Raw genomic sequence first — 11899 nt, forward strand, 5'->3', positions numbered from 1 at the left:
GTTTTTAATGATGTTGAATATTCTTCATGTGTGTTTCTGCCATCATCTGTCTTCCTTGGTAAAGTATATGATCAACTCCTTTGCCCATTTTTAAAGGTATTGTCACCTTATTTTTGAGTTGTAAGAGTTCTTATATATTCCAGATACACGTTTTGTTATCAGACATGAGTTCTGTGTATATTTTCTCTCAGTGTATGGCTTGTGATTTTCTTTTTTTGTTGTTTTATTAGTTATCCATCTTATACATATTAGTGTATACATGTCAATCCCAATCTCCCAATTCATCACACCACCACCCCCACCCACCACGTCTTTCCCGCCTTGGTGTCCATACGTTTGCTCTCTACATCTGTGTCTCAATTTCTGCCCTGCAAACCGGTTCATCTGTACCATTTTTCTAGGTTCCACATATATGCGTTAATATGCGATATTTGTTTTTCTCTTTCTAACATACTTCACTCTGTACGACAGTCTCTAGATTCATCCACGTCTCTACAAATGAGCCAATTTTGTTCCTTTTTATGGCTGAGTAATATTCCATTGTATATATGTACCACTTCTTCTTTATCCAGTCGTCTGTTGATGGGCACTTAGGTTGCTTCCATGACCTGGCTATTGTAAATAGTGCTGCAATGAACATTGGGGTGCATGTGTCTTTTTGAATTATGGTTTTCTCTGGGTATATGCCCAGTAGTGGGATTGCTGGGTCATATGGTAATTCTATTTTTAGTCTTTTAAGGAACCTCCATACTGTTCTCCATAGTGGCCGTATCAGTTTACATTCCCACCAACAGTGCAAGAGGGTTCCCTTTTCTCCACACCCTCTCCAGCGTTTGTTTGTAGATTTTCTGATGCTGCCCATTCTAACTGGTGTGAGGTGATACCTCATTGTAGTTTTGATTTGCATTCTCTAATAGTTAGTGATGTTGAGCAGCTTTTCATATGCTTCTTGGCCATCTGTATGTCTTCTTTGGAGAAATGTCTATTAAGGTCTTCTGCCCATTTTTGGAATGGGTTGTTTGTTTTTTTAATATTGAGCTGCATGAGCTGTTTATATACTTTGGAGATTAATCCTTTGTCTGTTGATTTGTTTGCAAATATTTTCTCCCATTTTGAGGGTTGTCTTTCTGTCTTGTTTATATTTTCCTTTGCTGTGCAGAAGCTTTTAAGTTTCATTAGGTCCCATTTGTTTATTTTTGTTTTTATTCCCATTACTCTAGGAGGTGGATCAAAAAAGATCTCGCTGTGATTTATGTCAAACAGTGTTCTTCCTATGTTTTCCTCTAAGAGTTTTATAGTGTCCAGTCTTACATTTAGGTCTCTAATCCATTTTGAGTGTATTTTTGTGTATGGTGTTATGGAGTATTCTAATTTCATTCTTTTACATGTAGCTGTCCAGTTTTCCCAGCACCACTTACTGAAAAGACTGTCCTTTCTCCATTGTATATCCTTGCCTCCTTTGTCATAGATTAATTGACCATAGGTGTGTGGGTTTATCTCTGAGGTTTCTATCCTGCTCCGTTGATCTCTATTTCTGTTTTTGTGCCAGTACCATATTGTCTTGATTACTGTAGCTTTGTAGTATCGTCCGAAGTCAGGGAGTCTGATTCCTCCAGCTCCGTTTTTTTCCTTCAAGACTGGTTTGGCTATACGAGGTCTTTTGTGTCCATACAAATTTTAAGATTTTTGTTCCAGTTCTGTTAAAAATGCCATTGGTAGTTTGATAGGGACTGCATTGAATCTGTAGATTGCTTTGGGTAGTATAGTCATTTTCACAATGTCGATTCTTCCAATCCAAGAACATGGTATATCTCTCCATCTGTTTGTATCATCTTTAATTTCTTTCATCAGTGTCTTATAGTTTTCTGCATACAGGTCTTTTCTCTCCCTAGGTAGGTTTATTCCTAGGTATTTTATTCTTTTTGTTGCAATGGTAAATGGGAGTGTTTCCTTAATTTCTCTTTCAGATTTTTCATCATTAGTGTATAGGAATGCAAGAGATTTCTGTGCATTAATTTTGTATCCTGCAACTTTACCAAATTCACTGATTAGCTCTAGTAGTTTTCTGGTGGCATCTTTAGGATTCTCTATGCATAGGATCATGTCATCTGCAAACAGTGACAGTTTTACTTGTTCTTTTCCAGTTTGTATTCCTTTTATTTCCTTTTCTTCTCTGATTGCCGTGGCTAGGACTTCCAGAACTATGTTGAATAATAGTGGTGAGAGTGGACATCCTTGTCTTGTTCCTGATCGTAGAGGAAATGCCTTCCGTTTTTCACCATTGAGAATGATGTTTGCTGTGGGTTTGTCCTATATGGCCTTTATTATGTTGAGGTAGGTTCCCTCTATGCCCACTTTCTGGAGAGTTTTTATCATAAATGGGTGTTGAATTTTGTCAAAAGCTTTTTCTGCATCTATTGAGATGATCATATGGTTTTTCTTCTTCAATTTGTTAATATGGTGTATCACATTGATTGTTTTGCGCATATTGAAGAATCCTTGCATCCCTGGGTTAAATCCCACTTGATCATGGTGTATGATCCTTTTAATGTGTTGTTGGATTCTGTTTGCTAGTATTTTGTTGAGGATTTTTACATCCATATTCATGACTGATATTGGTCTGTAATTTTCTTTTTTTGTAGTATCTTTGTCTGGTTTTGGTATCAGGGTGATGGTGGCCTCATAGAATGAGTTTGGGAGTGTTCCTTCCTCTGCAATTTTTTGGAAGAGTTTGAGAAGGATAGGTGTTAGCTCTTCTCTAAATGTTTGATAGAATTCACCTGTGAAGCCCTCTGGTCCTGGACTTTTGTTTCTTGGAAGATTTTTAACCACAGTTTCAATTTCATTACTTGTGATTCGTCTGTTCATATTTTCTATTTCTTCCTGGTTCAGTCTTGGAAGGGTATACCTTTCTAATAATTTGTTCGTTTCTTCCAGGTTGTCCATTTTATTGGCATAGAGTTGCTTGTAGTAGTCTCTTAGGATGCTTTGTATTTCTGTGGTGTCTGTTGTAACTTCTCCTTTTTCATTTCTAATTTTATTGATTTGAGTCCTCTCCCTCTTTTTCTCGATGAGTTTGGCTAGTGGTTTATAAATTTTGTTTATCTTCTCAAAGAACCAGCTTTTAGTTTTATTGATCTTTGCTATTGTTGTCTTTGTTTCTATTTCATTTATTTCTGCTCTGATCTTTATGATTTCTTTCCTTCCCTAACTTTTGGTTTTGTTTGTTCTTCTTTCTCTAGTTCCTTTAGGTGTAACATCAGATTATTTGAGATTTTTCTTGTTTCTTGAGGTAGGATTGTATTGTTATAAACTTCCCTCTTAGTACTGCTTTTGCTGCATCCCATAGGTTTTGGATCATCGTGTTTTCATTGTCATTTGTCTCTACGTAGTTTTTGATTTTCTCTTTGATTTCTTCAGTGATCTCTTGGTTATTTAGTAATGTATTGTTGAGCCTCCATGTGATTGTGTTTTTTACGTTTTTTTTCCCTGTAATTGATTTCTAATCTCATAGCATTGTGGTCGGAAAAGATGCTTGATGATTTCAGTTTTCTTAAATTTACTGAGGCTTGATTTGTGACCCAAGATGTGATCTATCCTGGAGAATGTTCCATGCGCACTTGAGAAGAAAGTGTAATCTGCTGCTTTTCATGGAATGTATCAATAAATATCAATTAAATCTATCTGGTCTATTGTGTCATTTAAAGCTTGTGTTTCCTTATTAATTTTCTGTTTGTATGATCTGTCCATTGGTGTAAGTGAGGTGTTAAAGTCCCCCACTATTATTGTGTTACTGTCGATTTCCTCTTTTATAGCTGTTAGCAGTTGCCTTATATATTGAGGTGCTCCTATGTTGGGTGCATATATATTTATAATTGTTACATCTTCTTCTTGGATTGATCCCTTGATCATCATGTAGTGTCCTTCCTTGCTCTTGTAACATTCTTTATTTTAAAGTCTATTTTATCTGATACGAGTATTGCTACTCCAGCTTTCTTTTGATTTCCATTTGCATGGAATATATTTTTCCATCCCCTCACTTTCAGTCTGTATGTGTCCCTAGGTCTGAAGTGGGTCTCTTGTAGACAGCATATACACGGGTCTTGTTTTTGTATCCATTCAGAGATCCTGCGTCTTTTGGTTGGAGCATTTAATCCATTCACGTTTAAGGTAATTATCAATATATATGTTCCTATTACCATTTTCTTATTTGTTTTGGGTTTGTTTTTGTAGGTTCCTTTCTTCTCTTGTGTTTCCCACTTAGGGAAGTTCCTTTAGCATTTGTTGTAGAGCTGGTTTGGTGGGGCTGAATTCTCTTAGCAGTCCCTTGTTGGTAAACCTTTTGATTTCTCCGTCGAATCTGAATGAGATCCTTGCTGGGTAGAGTAATCTTGGTTGTAGGTTCTTCCCTTTCATCACTTTAAATATGTCATGCCACTCCCTTCTGGCTTGTAGAGTTTCTGCTGAGAAATCAGCTGTTAACCTTATGGGAGTTCCCTTGTATGCTATTTGTCATTTTTCCCTTGCTGCTTTCAATAATTGTTCTTTGTCTTTAATTTTTGCCAATTTGATTGCTATGTGTCTTGCCGTGTTTCTCCTTGGGTTTAGCCTGTATGGGACTCTCTGTGCTTCCTGGACTTGGGTGGCTATTTCCTTTCCCATGTTAGGAACATTTTCGACTGTAATCTCTTCAAATATTTTTTTGGGTCCTTTCTCTCTTGTCCTTCTGGGACCCCTATAATATGAATGTTGTTGTGTTTAATGTTGTCCCAGAGGTCTCTTAGGCTGTCTTCATTTCTTTTCATTCTTTTTTCTTTATTCTGTTCTGCAGCGGTGAATTCCACCATTCTGTCTTCCAGGTCACTTATCCGTTCTTCTGCCTCAGTTATGCTGCTATTGATTCCTTCTAGTGTAGTTTTCATTTCAGTTATTGTATTGTTTATCTCTGTTTGTTTGCTCTTTAATTCTTCTAGGTCTCTGTTAAACATTTCTTGCATCTTCTCGATCTTTGCCTCCATTCTTTTTCCGCCATCCTGGATCCTCTTCAGTATCATTATTCTGAATTCTTTTTCTGGAAGGTTGCCTATCTCCACTTCATTTAGTTGTTTTTCTGGGGTTTTATCTTGTTCCTTCATCTGGTACATAGCCCTGTGCTTTTTCATCTTGTCTATCTTGCTGTGAATGTGTTTTTTGTTCCACAGGCTGCAGGATTGTAGTTGCTCTTGCTTCTGCTGTCTGCCCTCTGGTGGATTAGGCTATCTAATAGGCTTGTGCAAGTTTCCTGATGGGAGGGACTGGTGGTGGGTAGAGCTGGCTGTTGCTCTGGTGGGCAGAGCTCAGTAAAACTTTAATCTGCTTGTCTGCTGATGGGTGGGGCTGGGTTCCCTCCCTGTTGGTTGTTTGGCCTGAGGCCACCCAACACTGGAGACTACCCAGGCTCTTTGGTGGGGCTAATGTTGGACTCCGGGAGAGCTCACGCCAAGGAGCACGTCCCAGAACTTCTGCTGCCAGTGTCCTTGTCCTCACGGTGAGACACAGCCACCCCCTGCCTCTGCAGGAGACCCTCCAACACTAGCAGGTAGGTCTGGTTCAGTCTCCTGTGGGGTCACTGCTCCATCCCCTGGGTCCCAGTGCACACACTACTCCGTGTGTGCCCTCCAAGAGTGGAGTCTCTGCTTCCCCTAGTCCCATCGAAGTCTTGTAATCAAATCCCGCCAGCCCTCAAAGTCTGATTCTCTAGGAATTCCTCCTCCCATTGCTGGACCCCCAGCTTGGGAAGCCTGACGTGGGGCTCACAACCTTCACTCCAGTGGGTGGACTTCTGTGGTATAAGTGTTCTCCAGTTTGTGAGTCACCCACCCAGCAGTTATGGGATTTGATTTTATTGTGATTGCGCCCCTCCTGCCATCTTATTGTGGCTTCTCCTTTGTCTTTGGATGTGGGGTATCTTTTTTGGTGAGTTCTAGTGTCTTCCTATCAATGATTGTTCAGCAGTTAGTTGTGATTGTGGTGCTCTCACCAGAGGGAGTGAGAGCACCTCCTTCTACTCCACCATCTTGAACCAATCCCCTCCAGCTTGTAATTTTCTTAATAGTGTCTTTTGAAGAAAAAAGTTTGTAATTTTGATGAAGTCAAGTTATTTACTTACTGTTTTCTAGGTGGTAGTTTTTGAGTCCCAAGAAATCTTTGCCCAAACCAAGGTTAAAAAAACAAAAACAAAAAAACACCTCCAAGCTTTCTTCTAGGAGTTTTAAAATTTTAGCTTTTGTTTTTAGGTCTATGATCCATGTTGATTTAATTTTGACTATGCTGTGAGAGAAGGATTAAGGGTCTTGTTTTATTTTTGCATATGGGTATCTAATTGTTCTAGTGCCATTTGTAGCAGAGTATACTTTCCTGATTAAATTACCTTGGCAATTTTGCCAAATATTAATTGACCATATGCGAGTGGGTCTATTCCTTGACTCTCTATTCTGTATCTGTCTTTTATGTCAGTATCACACTGTCTTGATTATTATCCAAACTGCTTAAAAGTCAAACTAGAAATTAGGTAGTGCTAATCCTTCAACTTTATTCTTTTTCCTCAAAATTGTTTTGGCTATTCAAGGTCTTTGCTTTTCCATATTTATTTTAGAATACACTTGTCAGGGGACTTCTCTGGTGGCGCAGTGGTTAAGAATCCACCTGTCAGTGCAGGGGACATGGGTTTGATCCCTGGTCCGGGAAGGTTCCACATGCCATGGAGCAACTAAGCCTGTGCACCACAACTACTGAGCCTGTGCTCTAGAGCTCGCGAGCCACAATTACTGAGCCCACGTGCTGCAACTACTGAAGCCCGCGTGCTCTAGAGCCCACACACTGCAACTAGTGAGCCCACATGCTGCAACTCCTGAAGCCTGCACGCCTAGAGCCCGTGCTCCAAAACAAGAGAAGCCACTGCAATGAGAAGCCTGCACACCGCAACAAAGAGTAGCCCCCACTTGCCAGAACTAGAGAAAGCCCACGCGCAGCAACAAAGACCCATCACAGCCAAAAAAAAAAAAAAAAAAAAAAAAAATACACTTGTCAGTTTCTGAAAAAAAATCCTGTTGGGATTTTTATTAGGATTGCATTGTAGATAGAGATCAATTTGAGAATTGACTGCTGAGCAATATTGACTTTTCCAATCCATTGACATGGTTTATCTCTCCGTTAATTGAAGTCTTCTTTAGTTTCTCTCAGCACTGTTTTATAGTTTTCAGTGAACAAGTCTTGCATATAGTTTGTTAGATTTATCCCTAAGTTTTGCATGTTTTTTGATGTTATTGTAAATGATACTGATTTTTAACAATTTTAGTTTCCAATTTTCACTGCTAGCATATAGCAGTATATTTATATTTTTGTATATCAACCTTGTATCTTGTGATTTTCTAAGACTCACTTAATTATAGTACGTGTTTTTGTAGACTCCTTGGGAATCTGCACAATTCTACACAGTTATATCATCTATGAATAAGGGCAGTTTTATGTCTTCCTTTCCAATATAAATACCCGTTATTTCTCTTCCTTGCCTCATTATAGTATATTCTCCTTCTTGCCTCATTATAACTCCAGTACAGTTTTGACTAGATATGGTGAGAATTGATATTCTTGTTCCTGATTTAGGGAGAAAGCCTTCTGTTTTTCACTAGCGTTATGTTAGCTGTAGGTTTCACTTAGATCCCTTTCATCAGGTTGAGGAAGTTCCATTCTGTTCCTAGTTTGTTGAGAGCTCTTATCATGAAAGGATATTGAGTTTTATCATCTACCATTTCCCATTCTATGAGATAAATTTTGTTTGTTAATAAGTTGAATTATATTGATTGATTTTTGAATGTTGAACCAACCTTGTATTCCTGGGATAATCCCCACTTAGGTATGATGTATTATCCTTTTTATAATGCTGAATTCAATTTGCTAATATTTTTTCACATCTATATTCATGGGTTTTTTACTTTTTTCAGATTTTTTTCTATCATATAAAATATACAAAAAACTTACCATTTTAACCACTTTTAAGTGTACAGTTCAGTGACATTAATTACATTCACATTGTTGTGCAATGGTCACCACTATCCATCTCCAGAGCTTTTTATCATCCCAGACTGAAACACTGTACCAATTAAATACTAACTTCTCATTCTCCCTTATTCCAGCCCTGGTAGCCACTATTCTGCTGTTCCTATGAATTTGATTATTCTAGGTATCTCATATAAGTAGAATCATATAATACATGCTAATTTGTGTCTGGCTTATTTCACTCAGCATAACGTTTTCAAGATTTATCCATGTCATCGCATGTCTCAGAATTTCCTTCGTATTTTAAGGATGAATAATATCCCATTGTATGTATATACCACATTTTGTTTATCCATTCATCCATTCATCTGTCAGTGGACATTTAGATTGTTTCCACCTTTTGGTTATGTGAAAATGCTGCTATGAACACTGGTGTACAAATATCTGTTCAAGTCCCTGCTATCAATTTTTTGGGTTATATCTAGACATGGAACTGTTGGATCATATGATAATTCTATGTTTAATTTTTTGAGGAAACCACATACCGTCTTGTATAGCAGTTGTGTCATTTTATAGTTTCACCAGCAATGCACAAGGGTTCCAATTTCCCCACATCTTCACCAACATTTGGTGTTTTTTGTTTTTAATAATAGCCATCCTAATGGGTGTAAAGTGGTGCTCATTGATTTTTTTTGCATCTATATTCCTAAGAGATATTAGTCTGTAGTTTTCTTTTTTATAAATGGGTTTAAGTATTCTGGACTGTAAGTAAACAAATGAGAAGTCAAGGATGTCCTGAGGTTTCCTGGCTGCAGTACAAGGTGTGTAGCACAACAGAGACTCCTGGAAGAAGAGTACATTGTAAAGGGTGGTGAGAAAGGATTGGAACAAAAACTACTGATTTAATATAGTGAATTTTGAGCTCACAAGGACTGTGGGCCATCCTGGTGGAGAGATAAAGTTGGCAATTGAGAAAACATGAGTAAAGCTGGATAAGTGAGTAAGGACCAGAAACACAGATAATGGTAACATCTACCATCTACTGACTGCCTATTATGTGTTTGGGAATTACCAGCCCAAGTGTAGTAGCTAAAGTCACAGAAATGTGTGGCCCCTCCCAGAGAAAGAGTGAACTTTGAGAAGAGGGCCAAGAACAGAACCTTGAAGAACCAAAATTTAAGGACTTGGCAGCAAAGAAACAGCCAATAGAGACTGATAAGGAGAAACAAAAATATAAGTGACAGGAGGGAGTGGTATCACGGTAATCAAAGTAGAATATGATGTCAGAAAAGAAGGGACTAATTTTCCAACGTTTAACTAATTTCAATTTTATTTTCGTCTTTTACGTGTAGCCAGTGAGCATGTCCATCACTGTAACTATTAGTTACCCATCCCTTTTAGTCAGAGCAGAACTGGATTAATAAGGAGAACTGGATTAATAGGGAGTACCCATAAAATAAAATTTATAGTGACAAGGTATAGGTGTTCTTTTTGCTAATGTAAGTATTTCAAGTCTGACATTCTAAATTAAGGTACTTTCTATTTCAATTCTGAAAAGTAAAGATTAAGATTTAAAAATCATCTCTAAATCTATTATCATTTTAACTCAAAAACACACCAGGACAAAACCACACTAGGACAAAACAAAACCCTTGACAACTCATTAGGCATTTTAAAACATTTATTTTAAAAATCAGAATGATGCACTATATTTACTCACATATATTCCTGTTTGTTACCAGTTATTTTCAGCAAACAGACATCTTTAAGCATCTTCATCTGCTTTTATCAAACCTTCAAAGTGGATCCTGCTGCTGTTGACAATCACAGCAGCCTGTTGGGGGTAAAGTATGGGGAGAGAAAAATAATCACGTATTCCTCAGGATTCATAAGTAATAAAACACTCGAGTGGGTAAAATGTACATACAAATAGTGATATAATTTTCATACACACTCTAAAATGAATAATATAAACTCATCACATATTTATTAACTGTTAATTGACTAACCAAATATTTTGTATTATTTAAAACTATCAAATTCTAGATTTTTGTACAATAGCGATTAAACTGATGAATACTTCTTTAAAATTATAATAATTACATATGTTTAAAGACACAGGTCTTTTGAAAATGCAGTTAAGCACTGCACATGGTAAAGAATCTCTTGAAATTGAGTGTTACTAACCCGACATAATTATTCTGAAGGTAAGAGGGAAACAACATATGGCTTAATCACGGGTACATAAATGTTTCTTTTTCTTTCCACCCCTAAAAATCTCTGAATTCAACAAATACCTTCTAATAGACTTCTGTGTGAAGTTTCAAAGAGAAAGAGAGATGTATTGCATGACCCTTGCTTGCAAGAATTTATTTGTATAGGGAGGCAGACACACGTCCATGCAGACAGACAGACATCCACAGGAGAAGAAGCAATGGGAGCATGGAGGTGTTGGAGATGTTCAGGTCTTCAGAGATCATTCTAGATGTTAAAGTAGGACCTCCCCAGTGAAGGTGAAGATGAATGGGTGGTAGTGACGGGAGGAAAGCTCGGCGGAGAGCACAGAATGAACACTGCCTGGGAAGCATCCACGTAAAGAGCATCTCCAGAGAAATAAGTGGAGCGATGAATTTGCAAGGTGGTAGGGTGCGGGTACCCAGTAATATGCAAAGCTTAGAAAAATGGGTTGAAGCCAGGTTGAGAGGGTCTTGTATATAGTGTCAAAGATTTTAATTTTTCTTGTGTGTGTGAAGAAGTAATTGAAGGTGAAAGGCAGGGTGACATGTCCAGGGTTGCCTGAAGGAAGAGAACTCTGCTACTAGGTGAAGGAAGGATTTCCAGCCACATAAAAAGTTTGTATTCTACTGTAAGGCCTGAATAAAACTTTCCTCACCCTAAAACACGAGAAATTCATTAAATCCAGGAAAAAACAAATCCCAATAGTTTTTTTCAATCCTATATATTTTTCACATGACATTCATATAATGGCTCTCTTCAAGTACATGCAAGTTACGATTCTAGAGTTCAGTCACTTCATCTTATAAAGAAATGGACATCAAGAGAAGAGAAGTGAAAGGACTTGATCATAGTTATACTACTTTGTCAGGAGGAGAACCCAAAATAGGATAAAGGTCTTGAGAATCCATGTTCAGCCTTTCCTCCACATTACCTGGCATTCAATAATAATATATATTTGTTTGGTAATCATTTTTAAAGAGTTCTGATTTAATTGGGGAGAAGAGAATCAAATATTTTCACCTTCAATGTTTTTAACCACCAAGTATTAAAATTAAACATTTTTCCAATGGAGGTCCTGAGGGAATCTGTTTTCATTAACAGAAAAGGACATGTATAACTATTTCAATTGTACATAAATGGTTATACTTAAAAATTTGAAGATGACAGAAAAGTAATTTTTTTTTACACTTAAAACCTCCCTGAATTTGTTTCCTTCCTTTTTTTCTTGGCAAAGTGAAAGAAATTTCAGACTAGTCTTATGATAGGTACAGATCTTAAAATAATGAAGCCAAAATTAATTGATTCACATCATATGTAACTTTTGTTAAGTACCTAATAGCAAAGAAATGCTACTAATGAGAGTAGAGATTTATATAAAAACAAGACATAGTCCTACCACTAGTGGCTTATAATCAAATAGGATTTGGAGCACTTGATAGACACATTATTCCTCACTAAAAGTGAATTTAAGAAATGTTATCTATTTAGATCGATATGCTAATTCACTTATACATATAAAAAACAAAGGACTGTATATAATTAAAAATAAGAACATGTGTATTTTTCAGTGAGAAAAAAAAATCATTTGCGAAGAGAAAAAATGGGGAAGCTAAGCAAAGGAAGC

The sequence above is a fragment of the Balaenoptera ricei genome, chromosome 11, assembly GCF_028023285.1.
Source record: "Balaenoptera ricei isolate mBalRic1 chromosome 11, mBalRic1.hap2, whole genome shotgun sequence".
Classification (NCBI taxonomy): domain Eukaryota; kingdom Metazoa; phylum Chordata; class Mammalia; order Artiodactyla; family Balaenopteridae; genus Balaenoptera; species Balaenoptera ricei.